Genomic DNA, 17,540 nt, shown 5'->3' on the forward strand with positions numbered 1-17,540 from the left:
TCAACGTTTATAAATGAGGCCACAGGTGTCTTTCACTGAGGCTGAGGGTTTTTTTTTCCACTTTGTACTATAATTTTGTTGCTATGACTAGTATGACAATTGTTGCTAACAATTCACGTTCACCACTGCAAACATCACAAAACAGCAAAACCAGTGGCATTACAGTAAATGCACCATTTTCTGTCTGTGACTATAGAAATGTAGTTTTTGGTGGTTCAACCTGATTTTTTTGTAAAAGCAATGAAAACATAATTCAGTGCTCTTGTGCGAACTGTGTGAAAAGGTCTAAAAAAGGTAAAGTATCAAAAGTATCGAAAAATTATTGTTTGTAATTGTAAAAAACAAAATCTGTGAAACAAACCCACAGTATGTTGTAATGATATATATTTTGACAGTGTCCTGTTCAATGACTCCACTCTCTTCTACTGTTTCCACTATGCCCTTTATTTAGAACCACAAAAATAATCATTTTGAAACGTGTCTAACAAAAGTGTTGCAAAAACAACAAAACAGCAAAGCGATAGGTATCTTGTGTGTGGGTGATCAAAACAAATGTTCCTATAGTATTTCACGATAAATGAGTTACTTTAACCAATGAGTTTGGATGTACAAGATTTCTTCAAGGATATGGTCTAAGGTTTTGAAAATTGAACACAAATGGGTGAGATTAGTACCACAGTGATTGTAAAAAAAAAAGTGTAAAAAGTTCCCGGCCGGCCGGTAGTACCAGCAGGAGCCAGCAGGGGGCAGACAAGAGAGAGAGCGTGTAAGGCTAGACACACATCTGGCTGCTGTGAAGGATACTGGGCTAAACCAAGTCAGGTGTCTGTGTGTGTGTATGTGTGAGTGTGAGTGAGTGAGTGAGTGTGTGTGAGTGAGTGAGTGAGTGTGTGTGAGAGAGAGTGTGTGTGTGTGTGTGTGTGAGTGGGTGTGAGTGAGTGTGAGTGAGTGAGTGTGAGTGAGTGTGTGTGAGTGTGTGTGAGAGAGAGAAAGTGTGTGTGTGTGTGTGTGTGTGTGTGAGAGTGTGTGTGTGTGAGAGTGTGTGTGTGTGTGTGTGTGTGTGTGAATCTCAAGGACCCCCCCAAACATAGCCCATGGCCTGTCAGAGCACTCACTCACACAAACACAAACACAAACACACACACTCGCCCTTTAGTTACATACCTCTCCACATAGCATACAGTACAAAGGGCACCTTCTCTCTAATGCTCATGTTCACACACGAGCTGAACACACACACACAGACACACACACACACAGACACACACACACCGCTGACTCAGCACAGTCACATGGATTCAGCCATTCTATAAGCTGCGTCGCCGTGGGAGACCAGCTGACTGGGATATTCTGGGATGGTGATGGGATCAGGCTCAGCTCTTTCAGATCCAGCGAGGCACGCACGCACGCACGCACGCACAGATACCTAGCGTACCAGTACATGTACCTAGTACCCATTTAACTGGCTACTGACTTCTGTCTGAAATCTGTACCTTGACTTCTCCCCCCCCCCATCTGTCCCAGATCACTCCTAGTCTTAACATGGGAGACAGATACACTGAGACAGACGGAGAACCCAGGCCATGCATGTCTGTGTGTGTGTGTGTGTGTGTTTGTGCATGTGTGCGTGCATGCGTGAGAGAGACTTCACTGTGGTTTCATTTAAATTATTTTAATATACATTGACATGCAGAACAGTTAAAGCAGAATACATTATTTTACATCAAATGTTCTCCCGACTCTGGTGGGAGTCAGAGAGAGTAGACACACTGATGTGGGAGTCAGAGAGAGTAGACACACCGACGTGGGAGTCAGAGAGAGTAGACACACCGAAGTGGGAGTCAGAGAGAGTAGACACACCGACGTGGGAGTCAGAGAGAGTAGACACACCGACGTGGGAGTCAGAGAGAGTAGACACACCGACGTGGGAGTCAGAGAGAGTAGACACACTGATGTGGGAGTCAGAGAGAGTAGACACACCGACGTGGGAGTCAGAGAGAGTAGACACACCGAAGTGGGAGTCAGAGAGAGTAGACACACCGAAGTGGGAGTCAGAGAGAGTAGACACACTGATGTGGGAGTCAGAGAGAGTAGACACACCGACGTGGGAGTCAGAGAGAGTAGACACACCGAAGTGGGAGTCAGAGAGAGTAGACACACCGAAGTGGGAGTCAGAGAGAGTAGACACACCGATGTGGGAGTCAGAGAGAGTAGACACACCGAAGTGGGAGTCAGAGAGAGTAGACACACCGACGTGGGAGTCAGAGAGAGTAGACACACCGATGTGGGAGTCAGAGAGAGTAGACACACCGACGTGGGAGTCAGAGAGAGTAGACACACCGATGTGGGAGTCAGAGAGAGTAGACACACTGATGTGGGAGTCAGAGAGAGTAGACACTGATGTGGGAGTCAGAGAGAGTAGACACACCGACGTGGGAGTCAGAGAGTAGATCCAGTAGTCCTTCCTCTTGCTCGTCTCCTCTCCCTCGCGTGTGTCGTAGGAAAGAGCAGACCACAACAGTTCTTCAGCTGGCAGCTTTAGCTGAGATACAGGCACATAAAGCTTGCCAGTGAAGAACTGCTGCAGATCAGCCAGCAATGCGCGCACGCACACACACATGCGTGTGCACGGACACACACACACACACACGCACGTGCACACACGCTGAAGCAGAAAGAGCTCCTCCAACCAGCTGGCCCTGCGGGTGGGGGGCGGTGGAGAGAGAGAGAGAGAGAGAGAGAGAAAACGCCTGTTAAACACACACTGCTTAAACAGGAAGTGTGGTCACTGCTCCACTGTCAGCCCCGCCCCCCCCCATTCCTCACACGCTTGCACAGGAGTCAGTGACTGTGCAGAAATCACAGAGCTGTGCACGCACACAGACACTCACACAGACACAGAGACACACACACAGACACACACAGAGACACACACAGAGACACACACACACACACACAGACACACACACACACACACAGACACACACACACACAGACACACACGCACACACACAGACACGCATGCACACACACAGACACACAGACACAGACAGACACGCACAGACACAGACACAGACACAGAGACACACACACACACACACACACAGACACACACACAGACACACACACAGACACACACACAGACACACACACAGACACACACACAGACACACACACACACAGACACACACACACACAGACACACACACACACACAGACACACACACACACACACACACACACACACACAGACACACACGCACACGCATGCACACACACAGACACACAGACACAGACAGACACGCACACGCACGCACGCACGCACACACACAGACACACACACAGACACAGACACAGACACACACACACAGGGTGCATGTAGTACATTGTGTTCCTGCACACAAGCCGGACTGATTTATTGCACACGTGCAGAAGCTCCTTAGAACAAGTGTGTTGTGTGTGTGAGCAAGAGGGGTGCGTGTATCCCAAACCCCAACCCCCCCTACAAATGAAGTAATTAATCACAGTGATCCCCCCCCCTCTCATATTTCACTCCTACACCCCCCCCCAAGACACCAGACTACAGTTGCCAGGGTGACGGACGATGTCAGTGACCGCCCGGTTCACGTCACGGGAGAGGAGGGGTGAGACGGAACCTCACACTCACACTCACACACACACACACACACACACACACACACACACACACACACACACACACAATGACCTTAAGGACTGGTCTGGTCTGGGTGTGCGAGGCTTTTACCGCGACAAGTTACAACCGTCACTCCTGCCAACACATGACCCCACAACCAGCCAATCGGAGTCCCTGCCACCTTGACACGCCCACAAATCAGCCCTCAGCCCACTGAATGAGCCTGGAGAAGAACACAGGGGGGTGAGGGGAGAGGGTGTGGTGGGTCAGATATCGGTCACGATCGGAGGTGGAGGTGGCCCAGGAGCAGAAGAAGCCACCAGGAAACAGAGGCCTCCTTCCCATGGACTCGGTTGCCGGGAGACTGTAACCGAAGTGGTAAACAGGAAGTACAAGTCGGGCGTCATCCTGAGGACAGACGTCATCGCCCCCCCCCCCCTGGGAAACGGGGGAATGGGATCCGCTGCTCAGCTCTTCCATGAATAATCTGCTATTTACCCGACGCTTTTTTCCAAGGTGACTCACAGTTGATTAGACTTAGCAGGGTCCAATCCCCCCTTGGGGCAATGTGGGGGTTAAGGGCCCAACAGCTGCGCGGAAATGTGTCTGTGGCTACCACCAACCTTCTGGGTCCCAGTCATGTACCTTAGCCGCTAGGCTACAGGCTGTCCCAGTCATGTACCTTAGCCACTAGGCTACAGGCTGCCCCAGTCATGTACCTTAGCCACTAGGCTACAGGCTGCCCCAGTCATGTACCTTAGCCACTAGGCTACAGGCTGCCCCAGTCATGTACCTTGGCCACTAGGCTACAGGCTGCCCCAGTCATGTACCTTGGCCACTAGGCTACAGGCTGCCCCAGTCATGTACCTTGGCCACTAGGCTACAGGCTGCCCCAGTCATGCACCTTAGCCACTAGGCCACATGCGGCCACATATACAATGTCACAAGGTACAATTCAGAAAAAGTATCAAGCAAAGTTCACATGGTAAAATGGCTGAAGAGAGGACTGGGGCATGTAGTCTGATCCTGGCGCAGAAGGAAAGCACCTACATGCTGAGGACGTTGAGTTGAGAGGTGGAAAGGGACTAGACCCATCGTGACCCGGTGTCTAGGGTTAACAGAGCTTCTATGCAAGTCAAATAGCATTCAGGGCCTGTATTTATCAAGTGTTGGTTTGGCATCAGTTTCCCCCTGCCTGTATCATAACCTTACCCATTATGGGCTGAAGGGTAAGACTGATTCTAGTTCAGGGTCCATATTCCTAAAGGTTCAGGACAGTCTAGGATTGGGCTTCAAGATGGATTTAGGGTGTACTTTATTGAACCCTGTGGGGTAATGTGTCCTCAGCATTTGACCCATCCTGGATACTTAGGAGCAGTGGGCAGCCACAGTGCAGTGCCCGGGAACCAGCTCCAGCTCTGAGGCCAGAGCCTTGGTCAAGGGCAACGGCAGGAGCACCCCTAACCTGACGTGCATGTCTGAGTGTGGGAGGAAACCGGAGTACCGGGAGGAAATACCCAGAAGAACAGGGGGAGAACACGCCAACTCCACGCAGAGAGGAACTAGCCAGCTTCCCTCTGGACGGACTTTCAACCCTACTAAGTGGAACAAAGCTGGCCCTACGTCAACACATCGTACTTTGCCACCGGGCCACGGTGGTGTGAGAGAGAAGGAGGGAATAACCGTTTAGTGTCAAAAACTGAGGACGAGAAGGGGTGGGGGGGGACACTGAGAGTAAAGCACGGCGCCCTGGTGAACCCCTTCACCCCTGACGTCTGAAGAACGCTTGTGAACAAAGTGGGTCCACAGGCTTCCACCGCCACACTGCAGGAGCCTGCCAACAAAGACATTCCTGCACTTTGTGAGAGCGGGAGAGAGAGAGAGAGAGAGAGGGAGAGAGGGAGGGAGAGAGAGGGAGAGAGGGAGAGAGGGAGGGAGAGAGATGGACAGAGAGAGGGAGACTCAGTGTGGAGAGAGAGAGAGAGAGAGAGAGAGAGAGAACACGCACACGCAGCTGAAATAAGCCAGGTTGCAGACATACCACAGGAAGTGAGGTCGTGGATGACACAGCAAACAGGAAGAGGCCTCTACAGCACAGCCATGGGGGGGGGGGGGGATGCTCATGTGTACAGGAGAGGCCACGTCCCACAACTCCCCTCAGAGGGCTTACATTACCTAACAGGCTGCCCCAGTCATGTACCTTAGCCACTAGGCTACAGGCTGCCCCAGTCATGTACCTTGGCCACGAGGCTACAGGCTGCCCCAGTCATGTACCTTAGCCACAAGGCTACAGGCTGCCCCAGTCATGTACCTTAGCCACTAGGCTACAGGCCACCCCAGTCATGTACCTTAGCCACTAGGCTACAGGCCGCCCCAGTCATGTACCTTAGCCACTAGGCTACAGGCCGCCCCAGTCATGTACCTTAGCCGCTAGGCTACAGGCTGTCCCAGTCATGTACCTTAGCCACTAGGCTACAGGCTGCCCCAGTCATGTACCTTAGCCACTAGGCTACAGGCTGCCCCAGTCATGTACCTTAGTCACTAGGCTACAGGCTGCCCCAGTCATGTACCTTAGCTGCTAGGCTACAGGCTGTCCCAGTCATGTACCTTAGTCGCTAGGCTACAGGCTGCCCCAGTCATGTACCTTAGCCACTAGCCTACAGGCTGCCCCAGTCATGTACCTTAGCCACTAGGCTACAGGCTGCCCCAGTCATGTACCTTAGCCACTAGGCTACAGGCTGCCCCAGTCATGTACCTTAGCCACTAGGCTGCCCCAGTCATGTACCTTAGCCACTAGGCTACAGGCCACCCCGATGTTTGACAAGCCTGTTGTTGGCTTCCTAAATCCCACCCACTTCAGCACCCCGCCCCCACCAGCAGCCAATGAGGCCAAGGGCAGCCAGCCCTCTCTGGTCTGTGATTGCGTTGACCCTCTAGGTTACCCAATCGGCTACATCGAACCATACTCTGCCCAGACGCAACTACATCGAACCATAAGACATTGCGTTATAGCCCTGACCAAATCAGGTGACCTTCTTCACATGACTGAGCAGACACGATCCTCACCAGATCACATGACCTTCTACAGAACCCCAATGGCTAGATCACATGACCTACAGGCACACCCCTGACCAGATCACACGACCCCGCCACATAAGCAAATCCCCAACCAGATTACATGAACGCGATCTACAACAGACAACCGATCGCTGATCCCAGATCAGCTCCACAGAAGCAGCCAGCAAGTCCAGTGCAAAGACGCTGATCTCAGATCAGCTGCTCGATCCCCAGTCTGCCACCAGTGAACTGTGGGAGTTGCGCAACAAGCGGACATGAAGCCACACTGCGGAATCACTCTTACAAGACCGGGGAGAGTTCCACACAATGTGCCGTCAACACTGGCCAGCACAGGCCTCCTTGGGCCACGGGCGCAGTCAGCAGAAACCCGCCAATCCCTCAGCGGGCCTCGAAACATGTGCAGGACGCACGTGGACCTTCCAGAATGTTCCAGGGACCGCGCCAGCCACTGGACGTTCGCTCGATTGTTGTGACTTGGGGGGGGGGGGGGGGACTGAAGTGGCTTCCTGTGAAACTCCAGCCACCCGCAACACAGAAGAGGTGGAGATGGACTGGAGCTAACGCACGGGGCGGCTGCACTGGGGCCCGACGAACAGAGATGAGCGAGGCCGGCACCATTCATTTGACTAATCTACGGATGCCAAACTCCCTGCAGGCCAGACGTCTTCTGATAAAGTCACCCAATGGACCTCCTTCAACTGGAGGGGTGATGGTGGTGATGGTGGTGGAGGTGATGGAGGTGGAGGTGGTGGAGGTGGTGAGGGCGATGGTGGTGGAGGTGATGGTGGGTGATGGTGGCGGAGGTGGTGAGGGTGATGGTGGTGAGGGTGATGGTGGTGAGGGTGATGGTGGTGGAGGTGATGGTGGTGGAGGTGGTGAGGGTGATGGTGGTGAGGGTGATGGAGGGTGATGGTGGTGGAGGTGATGGTGGGTGATGGTGGTGGAGGTGGTGAGGGTGATGGTGGTGAGGGTGATGGAGGGTGATGGTGGTGGAGGGGCGACCAGCCTGACGCCTGTAGCAGACCTTGCCCTTGTAGTGTCTGAAGTCTGAGGCCTCCCATAGCTCATATCACAAAGCATTCAGCCTCAAGGTCTCTTCTGCACACAACACCGTGACCTCGCTCTCCTGCTTTCTCGCTCTCCCTCTCCCCCTCTCCCCTGACCTCTCCAGCCTTTATCCTCCACAGTCTTACGCCCTCCATTTCCCCCCTCTCTTCTGCTCACCCGTTCTCACTCCAGCCTTCTTCTTAACCTGCCCATCTTCTTCCCTTTCTTTTTTCACTCCCTCACTCCCCTGCACTCCCTCCCTCCCGCCCCTCTCTCCATTTTCCTTCCTCTCGGACTCTCCGTTCAGGTTTCCACATTCCCGGAATTCCTGGTGCATATGGGAAAAATTCCGCCTCGTCTGTTGCCGTTCCGAGAGCTGCCTGCACTGTATGAGTGTGCATGTTAGAGAGAGAGAGGGAGAGAGAGGGAGAGAGAGAGAGAGAGAGAGAGAGAGAGAGAGAGAGAGCGAGAGAGCTCTTTAAAATGGAGGCCAGGCACAGAACGTTCTCAACGCTTCCATGACGTCATAATGAACTTGGTAACATCGCTGCAGCACACAAGGAGGACATTACGCACTGGGCCCGAAAGGCGTGTGTGTGTGTGTGTGTGTGTGTGTGTGTGATTGCATGCGTGTGCGCATGTGTGTGATTGCGTGCGTGTGAGATTGCGTGTGTGTGTGTGTGTGATTGCGTGCGTGTGAGATTGCGTGTGTGTGTGTGCGTGTGTGTGATTACATGCGTGTAAGATTGCGTGCGTGTGTGTGTGTGTGTGTGTGTGTGTGTGATTGCGTGCGTGTGAGATTGCTCATGTGTGTGTGATTGCGTGCGTGTGACATTGCGCGCGCGTGTGTGTGTGTGTGTGTGTGTGTGTCATTACATGCGTGTGCGCGTGTGTGTGCGTGTGAGATTGCGCGTGTGTGTGTGATTGCGTGTGTGTGTGTGTGTGTGATTGCGTGCGTGTGAGATTGCGTGTGTGTGTGCGTGTGAGATTGCGTGTGAGTGTGTGTGTGCGTGTGTCATTGCATGCGTGTGCGCGTGTGTGAGATTGCGTGTGTGTGCGTGTGTGTGTGTGTGTGATTGCGCGTGTGTGTGTGATTGCGCGTGTGTGTGTGTGTGTGCGCGTGTGTGTGCGTGTGATTGCGTGCGTGTGAGATTGTGTGTGTGTGTGTGTGTGTGTGTGTGTGTGTGATTGCGTGCGTGTGAGATGGCGTGTGTGTGTGTGTGTGTGTGTGTGATTGCGTGCGTGTGAGTGTGCGTGTGTGTGTGTGCGTGTGAGATTGCGTGTGTGTGTGTGTGTGTGTGTGTGTGTGTGTGTGTGAGAGAGATGGCGTGTGTGTGTGTGTGTGAGAGATGGCGTGTGTGAGTGTTAGTCTGCATGTTTCGACGGGTCTTCAGCATTCCATCTGGGAAGCAGAAGCGCCCGCGGTGAGCAGAGTGCAGAGACCGGCACGCAGAGACACTCCTGGGTCAGCGTTCTGCACACCACCTCACAAAACCGCCTGAACCCAGGTCCTGGGAGCCTCCTCTGGGAGATTCAGGGGGATCAGAGCCTCCTCTGGGGAGTTAGGGGGGGGGGGGGGGGGGGGGGGGGGCGGTCCGTGTGGGCATGCCTGCCTACAACCCCAAAAAAACTACAACTCACAGCATCCTCTGTGTTGCCTCGATTTCAACCACAGCAAACACTGGAGAAGTCAGAAGTGTGGCCCCTCATGAGGCACGCCAGTGGGGTCGAACCCGAGGCAGCTTCCATACAAGTCGGCAGGATCAGCAGTAAAAAACAAAATAAAATAAAAAAAACGGATCGGTCAGCATACCAGCCGGCGGAACTTGAGTGGGTTCCAGGCGCGTTTCAGTCCAGGCACACGGCCCCAGAGTCTGATCCCGTGGCCTGCATCAGTGAACACAGCCACATCCTCATCCAGCTGCTCTGCGATCGGCTGGTCTGGCCTGGCGGATTACCGTAGCCGAACAGACTCATGCCCTGAGCACAGAGCTGCCGATTGGTGGCCAAGCCGACACCTCAGTTCAGAAAACGGACTTGCTCGGGAAGAGACTCGCTGGCTGATCCATCTGCCGTCAGTCCATCAGATCACAGATCACGGGGACTGCTCCAACCCCAGCCCACACCCCAGTCACCCGACACACCGTCAGACAGCACCATCTACAGAACCTGAACATTTCTACCCAACGCTCCGACACACATTACATTACATTATTGGCAGACGCTCTTATCCAGAGCGACGTACAGTTGATGACACTAAGCAGGAGACAATCCTCCCCTGGAGCAATGCAGGGTTAAGGGCCTTGCTCAAGGGCCCAACAGCTGAGCGGATCTTATTGTGGCAACACCGGGGATCAAACCACAGACCTTGTGTGTACCAGTCACGTACCTGAGCCACTACACTACAGGCCACCCGCACCGTCTACAGAACCTGAACATTTCAGCCCAACGCTCAGTCACACAGCACAGACTGCTCTACAGAACCTGAACATTTCTGCCCAACGCTCAGTCACACAGCACAGACTGCTCTACAGAACCTGAACATTTCAGCCCAACGCTCAGTCACACAGCACAGACTGCTCTACAGAACCTGAACATTTCAGCCCAACGCTCAGTCACACAGCACAGACTGCTCTACAGAACCTGAACATTTCAGCCCAACGCTCAGTAACACAGCACAGACTGCTCTACAGAACCTGAATATTTCTGCCCAACGCTCAGTCACACAGCACAGACTGCTCTACAGAACCTGAACATTTCAGCCCAACGCTCAGTCACACAGCACAGACTGCTCTACAGAACCTGAACATTTCAGCCCAACGCTCCGTCACACAGCACAGACTGCTCTACAGAACCTGAACATTTCAGCCCAACGCTCCGTCACACAGCACAGACTGCTCTACAGAACCTGAACATTTCAGCCCAACGCTCCGTCACACAGCACAGACTGCTCTACAGAACCTGAACATTTCAGCCCAACGCTCAGTCACACAGCACAGACTGCTCTACAGAACCTGAACATTTCTGCCCAACGATTCCGGACCCAGGGTCGCTCATCCCGACATCTGAACCCACCTCATCCCGGATCGGCAGCCATTTTAACTCCCAAAGAGGAGCTCATCAGGCAGGCCACACAGGCACAGGCAAGAGTAGCCGCCTGGTCGCCGGTTCCATCCCCCGCCCTGGGCGTGTCAAAGTGTCCCTGCGCAAGACGCCTAACCCCCAATTGATCCTGACGAGCTGGTTGGTGCCTTGCATGGCAGCCCGTCGGTGTTAGTGTGCGAGTGCGTGTGCGTGCGAAGGGGTGAATGAGAGGCATTCATTGTGAAGCGCTTGGGCTGAAAGTGCGACATGAATGCAGTTATTTCCCATTGACCAGGGCGCACCCCCCGGGCAGGGCGCACCCCCGGGCAGGGCGGACACTCCGGATGTGCGACACCCAGGGGGCCTTCAGAGCAGGGCTGGGCGATACAGCCATCGCGGTACAGGGAACGGTGTTTTCAGCGCAATAAGAGCCGTCTCCGGCAGGTGGCGGGAGGCTTCGTTCTTCTCGTCTCAGATCACCTCAGACGGCAGCACGTCTCCAAACTGCAGGGAAATGCCTCCGGGGAGAAAAGACCTCACCTGCATCTCTGCAATGTTGCCTAACTTACATTGCGTTACGTTCATGGCATTTGGCAGACGCTCTTATCCAGAGCGACGTACAACAAAGTGCATACCCATAACCAGGGATAAGTGCGCTGAAAGACCCTAGAGGGAAGTACAATTTCAACTGCTACCTGGACCAGGACCAGGACCAGGACCAGGACCAGGACCTACTTGAAATGTATTATTATTTTTTTTTTTAAACAAACAAACAACAAAGCAAAATGACCAAACTTAACTATCCAAACACTGCTTACCTAGCCAACTAAAAATACCGATACACAAAGTAAATCACAGAAAGACAACAATTAAGGTTCACAGGGAGGTAGGGAGGGACAGGGAGAGGTGCTGCTTGAAGAGGTGCGTCTTCAGTTTGCGCTTGAAGGTGGGGAGAGATTCTACAGGGACCCTACAACTTGCCCATGAGTTTTGAAAAACATATTGCACACATTTTTTCGCTCTTTGTAGTCATGTTTTTAATCTAGCACCTGGAAACAGCACGGCCCAGTTGCTGTGATATCAACATTGAAAAGACACAAGTGAAATGCTTTCCCTGGAACTGTGCTACAGCATCAGGTATGAATAAATTAAAAAAAGAAATCTAACACCACATGCCAGAGATGGCTGTTCCTGCGCTTGCTCAGAAAAAAAAGGGGAAAAAAAGGTTATATCGCCCAGCCCGACCGAGAGTTAACGAGAGTGTCCGGAATCCAGGCCTGAGCCGGCCCCGCCCACAATGCCCCAAATCCAGACAGTACCACTGCAGTGTCCCCCACGCCAAACCATGACGCGCTCAACAGCAGAAACCCGCAAGGCACCGTGACAACACGCACGGACGCGCGCATGCACACGCACACACGAACACACACACGCACGCACACACATACGCACGCATGCACGTACACACACACGAGCGCACGCACACGCACGCACGCACGCGCACGCACGCACGCACGAACACGCACACGCACACACACACACGCGCACGCACGCACACACACGCGTACGTTCATCCATGCAAGATTACTGCAACAAATCGGCTGAATTGGTTTCAAGTGGAGGTCACGTTGCTAAAAAAATGCCCCATACAGCTTTATGTTTAATACGGACAGCCCACACGTTGCCCCTTCAGCACTGAACCCCAAAAGATGTTACGGTGTCCTGTGACCCCCACAGAGCAGAGCGCACGCATGCCGGAATGTTCTGGCATCGGCAGCCATTTTGCCGCACTCCCGAGACGCCATTTCAGTCATCAGGACATATTACGCTGCTGTGCCACAGGAACAGGCCCGGACACAGAGTCCTGGGACTTGGGAAACCAGAGAGATGATTATAATTACCAGGTAGAGAAATAAGAGAAAAGGACCACCAGGTATCCACTGGCAAGAAGATCGAGCTCGTGCACTGGGGCCCTGCGAGTGTGTGGGGTCACAAACTCAACAACCAACCAAAAAGAGGCTTCTGCAGGCCGGACGAGGAGAACTGGGATGAAGGGGCCGGCCCAGGGAACGGTAAATCGTCGCGGTTTGACCGTGAGCGATCTCGGGCCGGCAGCAAGCACCCCGGGAGCGTGGAGCTTTTCCCGTTACGTCACCGGTGGGCCTCGCTCGCGCCTTCCCGGGATTCCAGAATCGCGGAATCCGAGAACCAGCAGGACACAGCAGGCACGCACAGGATCGCGCCGCTTTTCGGGTCGAGAGAAAAAAAAGAAAAAGAGAAAAAAAAGGGGGGGGGGGGCACTGCTTACGTGAGCTCATACATCTTACATCAGAGCGCGTAACCGCCAGGAGAGCCGGGGTCAGGGGGGGCGTGGGGGGCCGGAGAGGGTGGAGAGTGAGGGGGGCGGGGGCACCCGGTTCTTTACAGGAATTGCGTTGTGAGCGCAGTCACATTTTAACTTCAAACGCCCCCCTTCCCCCTTCCCCCTTCCCCCCTCCTCCTCCTCCTCCTCCTCCACCCCAAGCTCGTGTAGAAATCAGCAAACTACGGTTGCATAACCATGAGAGAGCATTTTAAACACGGTTAAACTTACATAATTTCTGCTTCCAATCAGACAATCGGGAGGGGGAAAAACGACATAAAAGACCACGGTTCTAGACTGCGGGGAATTTTGTTTAATGACCACAAAAATGTCCCATTTAAACCATCAAAATTCATCAACCCAAGGATTCAGAAACCAAGTACACTGATTGTTCTTATTTAATACATTTTACACAAGTGCTCTAAGACGGATCATTTTGCCACGTCTTGGCACGCATGCGTTTCAGGCTACGAGAAAACATTCCACAAGTGGCAAACATTTTCTTAAGGTCGAATGTTAGAGAAGATTATATGCTTGCATTTACCTGCGCCGCGTGCAAGAAAACGTAGTCCAAACGTAAACCAAACGCTGTCTAATCTACCGAGAATTTTAGAATATTTGCTAATATTTCATATCCCCCGCGTAAACGTTACATGTTCTGGCAGTTCGTGTTATGTCCGGCGTGTTGTTAAACGTATGTAAACGGGATATAAAGTCTAATAAAAAATACACAATAAAAACTCCTGCAAGAGGACATGAGGCGAAGCGGAAATGAACGGAGAACTCCGAAAACTCCACTGTATGTTTTTCTTCTTCTTCTTCTTCTTCTAAATTGTGGGGTGGAAAATGTTGCTCCGTGTTGCACCGCAAAGGGTGTGGCCTTGTGGAATTCGCCTGCTCGCCCTCGGACAGGATCTGCCCAGGTTTAACTGACTGCATGTCCAGACGAAATGATTAGGCATTTTAGCCAACCAAGGTTTGCTTTTTGTGTGTGTGTGTGTGTGTGTGTGTGTGTGTCTGTGATTAATACCCTTCAGTGACTATCGGCACTGTTCAACAAATATGCAAATCAAATAACTACAGATAGCCTTCAAAGAAATTCCATGACTCATGCCAAGCGTTGAATAACGAGCGTAAACGTATTTATCGAAGTCAGAGGAATATTTTAAACATGCAAGCTCAATAAGGGCACTTGCTCCCATGTAGGCCCCGAAATTAGATTTTCTGTGGCTAACTTGATATAGTTCAGATTATTGACGGTAAAAGGTAGCCACTGGTTCCGGGGGCACTGAATCAAATATATTCCCCCGAACTTTAGGGCTTGGTCCGGTATACAGAGGCTTTGCTGTGTATTAAAGCAATTGTATCATTAAATTTAAGTAAGAAAATTGGCTATCAAGTCCAAACACTGCGCCTAAGACCGCATACTTTTCAGAAAAGGGTGTTTCCCAGTCGTAGGCTACAGTAGAGCTGGTTTACTCGTGCTATGTGCAAATGAGCAACGTCATAATTAAAGTTGTGCGGTTCTATAGTGCACTATGCTTATACACGAAGGGCTAAACTGTTTTTTTTATCGCTGTCGACTGTTATATTTATAACTAGGTTATTGAAGAGGGACGAATGCCAACTTGGCACACGACCGCAATAATGCACGAACCGATCGCATTACTCGTTGCAGCTAACATGCCATTTCCTCCGGTGCCTATTCGACTATATAGCTATACAATGGGCTACGTATTTACAGTGTTAAAGTTTTTTTTGTACAACGGGGAGCAAAGACATTGTGACATTTCTTTCCTGAGTTAACGGTACGCTACTAATAGCCACTAGTGGAAGTGGACAGGCTAATGGCTACTTACTTTTCTTGTGGATATCCGCAAAACCATATCTTAATCGGTAGGCTACCCAGCGCCACCGCTCTGGGCGAATGTGCTTCTCCAACGTTCAAGCGATTCTGGCGTGACTTTAGCCAGCGTCAGACTTTTTTATCCGGGGAAAATGAGCGGTGGGGGTGCCGTACCCACCCCATCCCCTCTGTACTCTGTCCGTAGGTTAGTCTCCAGATAACTTGTGCGTAGCCTGTTTAGCGGCAATCTACAGTTATATTGGCTGTCCGATCGGAGCATGGCCCCACTGAAACATGATTCACAAACACAATTCGAGATTATATGACTAGTTTGTCGCGAACTCTTGACATCCGCGGACCTACTGTAGGTTAACTTTGTATCAGGTCAGATTAAATCACGACAACTCGTCACATTTTCAATATAAGCTGCGGTAGCTTGTTTTCGTTAATATTTTAGTACAAAAATTGCCGACCTGCCATCGTTCTGAACGCTCGACTGCGCCAGATCTAATGAATCGTGACGAGATCTTGTAGAAGCTCTTTATTTCAAAGCCCCACCTTAACCTTCGATCAACTTGGACAGTTCGTTTAACGGCCTGGCGTCGTTTCTCCCCTGCCGGTCTGAAGGACACTTGAAGCGAGCAACGCAAAAGTTTATTTAGATACTTACAGGAGACGATTCCACTTTATCTCGATTTGGGTGAACTGCAGCCACAGTGATTTTCTCAGATTTTTCTCGGCTACGAGTACGGCTCGCCTTCTCTCCCGATTCCAACTACCTTCAAACCGGCTTCTCAGTCCGATCAGCTGGCAGCGCTGTGACGCGATCAGCAACAGCTGGCCAATGGAACTCTAACGTCAAAGAGCAGCTATGACGCCCGCCTCCCAAAATGTTGAATGACAAGCATTCCAGCCAATACCCAGTGCGGAGCCACGAGTAAGAAGGCGAGGCAAAGGCCAATTCACCAATTGAAATCTATAGGGTTTTTTCTTATCCACCAATTGAAATCTATAGGGTTTTTTCTTATCCAATAGGAATGCGTAGAATGGAACAGACTCTTCCTGATATTCTGCCGAGTGTCTCAGGACAGGATCGATTGACAAATGGGAGAGTGACTTTTTAAGGCATGCTTAAATTCAAGAAATTAATTATGGGGGATGTAGTATTTTGCAGTGGCGTGTTGTCTGCAGGCCTGAGTGAACTACTGCTAACAGCAAGCATTTTTAGTCTGTGTGAGTTGGCACTTATGCTTCAGAAGCAACGAATTCGCATTGACTACTTGGGCAATGAATGCGTTCAATTTATTTTATTTGGATTGATTACAATAATGCTTTGTGCGAAGGTGGCGGCCATCGGCGTTTTAATGCCTAATGTTTTTTTAGTATAATTTTAGCCATAGGGCGGGGAGCAGCTGCCTTCGTTTCCTGAATAGTTGCGGTATTTCACAGTCGCAGGTGGTTGCGCGAAATATGTTGCGTCATGCCCGAACACGACCCATTAATGCATAATTACAAAAGACCGTAATTGGACCAAATACTGCAGCACCTCCATACTTCGTGTGGAATCGCAACATTGCGGAGCAAGAGACCGAGAGCCTGCGAACTTTGTCGAGGTTTTCAGACGCCTTCTTTCGCCTGGTATTAGGCATGCGGCGCTGTCACAGCGACTCCAGTGTTTGCGTGGCGGCCATTCTATTGAAATGCGTCTCACGAGGGTGACTTGCTGTGACGTAAGGACGATGGCGTGACCTTGGACACCACTGACAGCAGAGAGGCCTCACGACTATTTACAGAAATCCGGACGAGAACATTCCTCGACATTATAAGAACACTAAATGCGTTTCACTCAGACCTGGGCCAAATACGTAATTGTTTTGGATTCAAGTACTTTCATATGTGTTACTGAGCCCGTCCGGTTGCACCAGGCATAATTTGCTTTTCATCAGTATTGGATGAGTCACATTTTTACAGTGGTCGTCGCCCCCGTCCTGGAGAGCTGCAGGGTGCGCAGACTTTTGTTGTTCCTCAGCACTTAATTGATCAATGAAAGCAATTGATTACATAGTTAACTCACCTCGTCTGTTTTCCTGGGTCTGAATCGGTTGCTGCTATTAAGGCAAAAAGAAAAAGCAACTCCATGACCAGGAATGAACACTACAGAATGATCAGGAATGACCTGTTGTGCAAAAAGGGAGTTTTTTTTCTGCTCACAGAAAAATGTCAATAAAAATCAGGACCACAATGAGAACTCTTGGACTTGAGCTGGGATTGAATCGGTGGCTCGGGCCCCTGCAATATCTCTACACTCACCAAAAGCAGAAGGAGAAATATCTGTGAGGAAATGAACAAGCATCAGCTGACTGCAGCTGTTCTAAAGGTCAGGGCTCATCTGTGAACTGTGGATACACTTCTCTACACTACACTGACACCCCTACACACTCCTACACTGACCCCCCTACACACTCCTA

At 51.3% G+C, this 17,540-nt stretch overlaps 1 long non-coding RNA gene across 1 annotated transcript; it reads right to left on the minus strand.

The window, feature by feature from the left end:
* Positions 1 to 1,656: 1,656 nt before the first annotated feature.
* On the minus strand, positions 1,657 to 15,887 carry LOC133133967 (uncharacterized). Its single transcript, XR_009709228.1, has 2 exons — positions 15,743 to 15,887; positions 1,657 to 2,699 (listed from the first exon to the last, which is right to left on the minus strand). It is a non-coding gene; the product is annotated as an uncharacterized LOC133133967 (long non-coding RNA).
* Positions 15,888 to 17,540: the final 1,653 nt, after the last annotated feature.

The sequence above is a fragment of the Conger conger genome, chromosome 7, assembly GCF_963514075.1.
Source record: "Conger conger chromosome 7, fConCon1.1, whole genome shotgun sequence".
Classification (NCBI taxonomy): domain Eukaryota; kingdom Metazoa; phylum Chordata; class Actinopteri; order Anguilliformes; family Congridae; genus Conger; species Conger conger.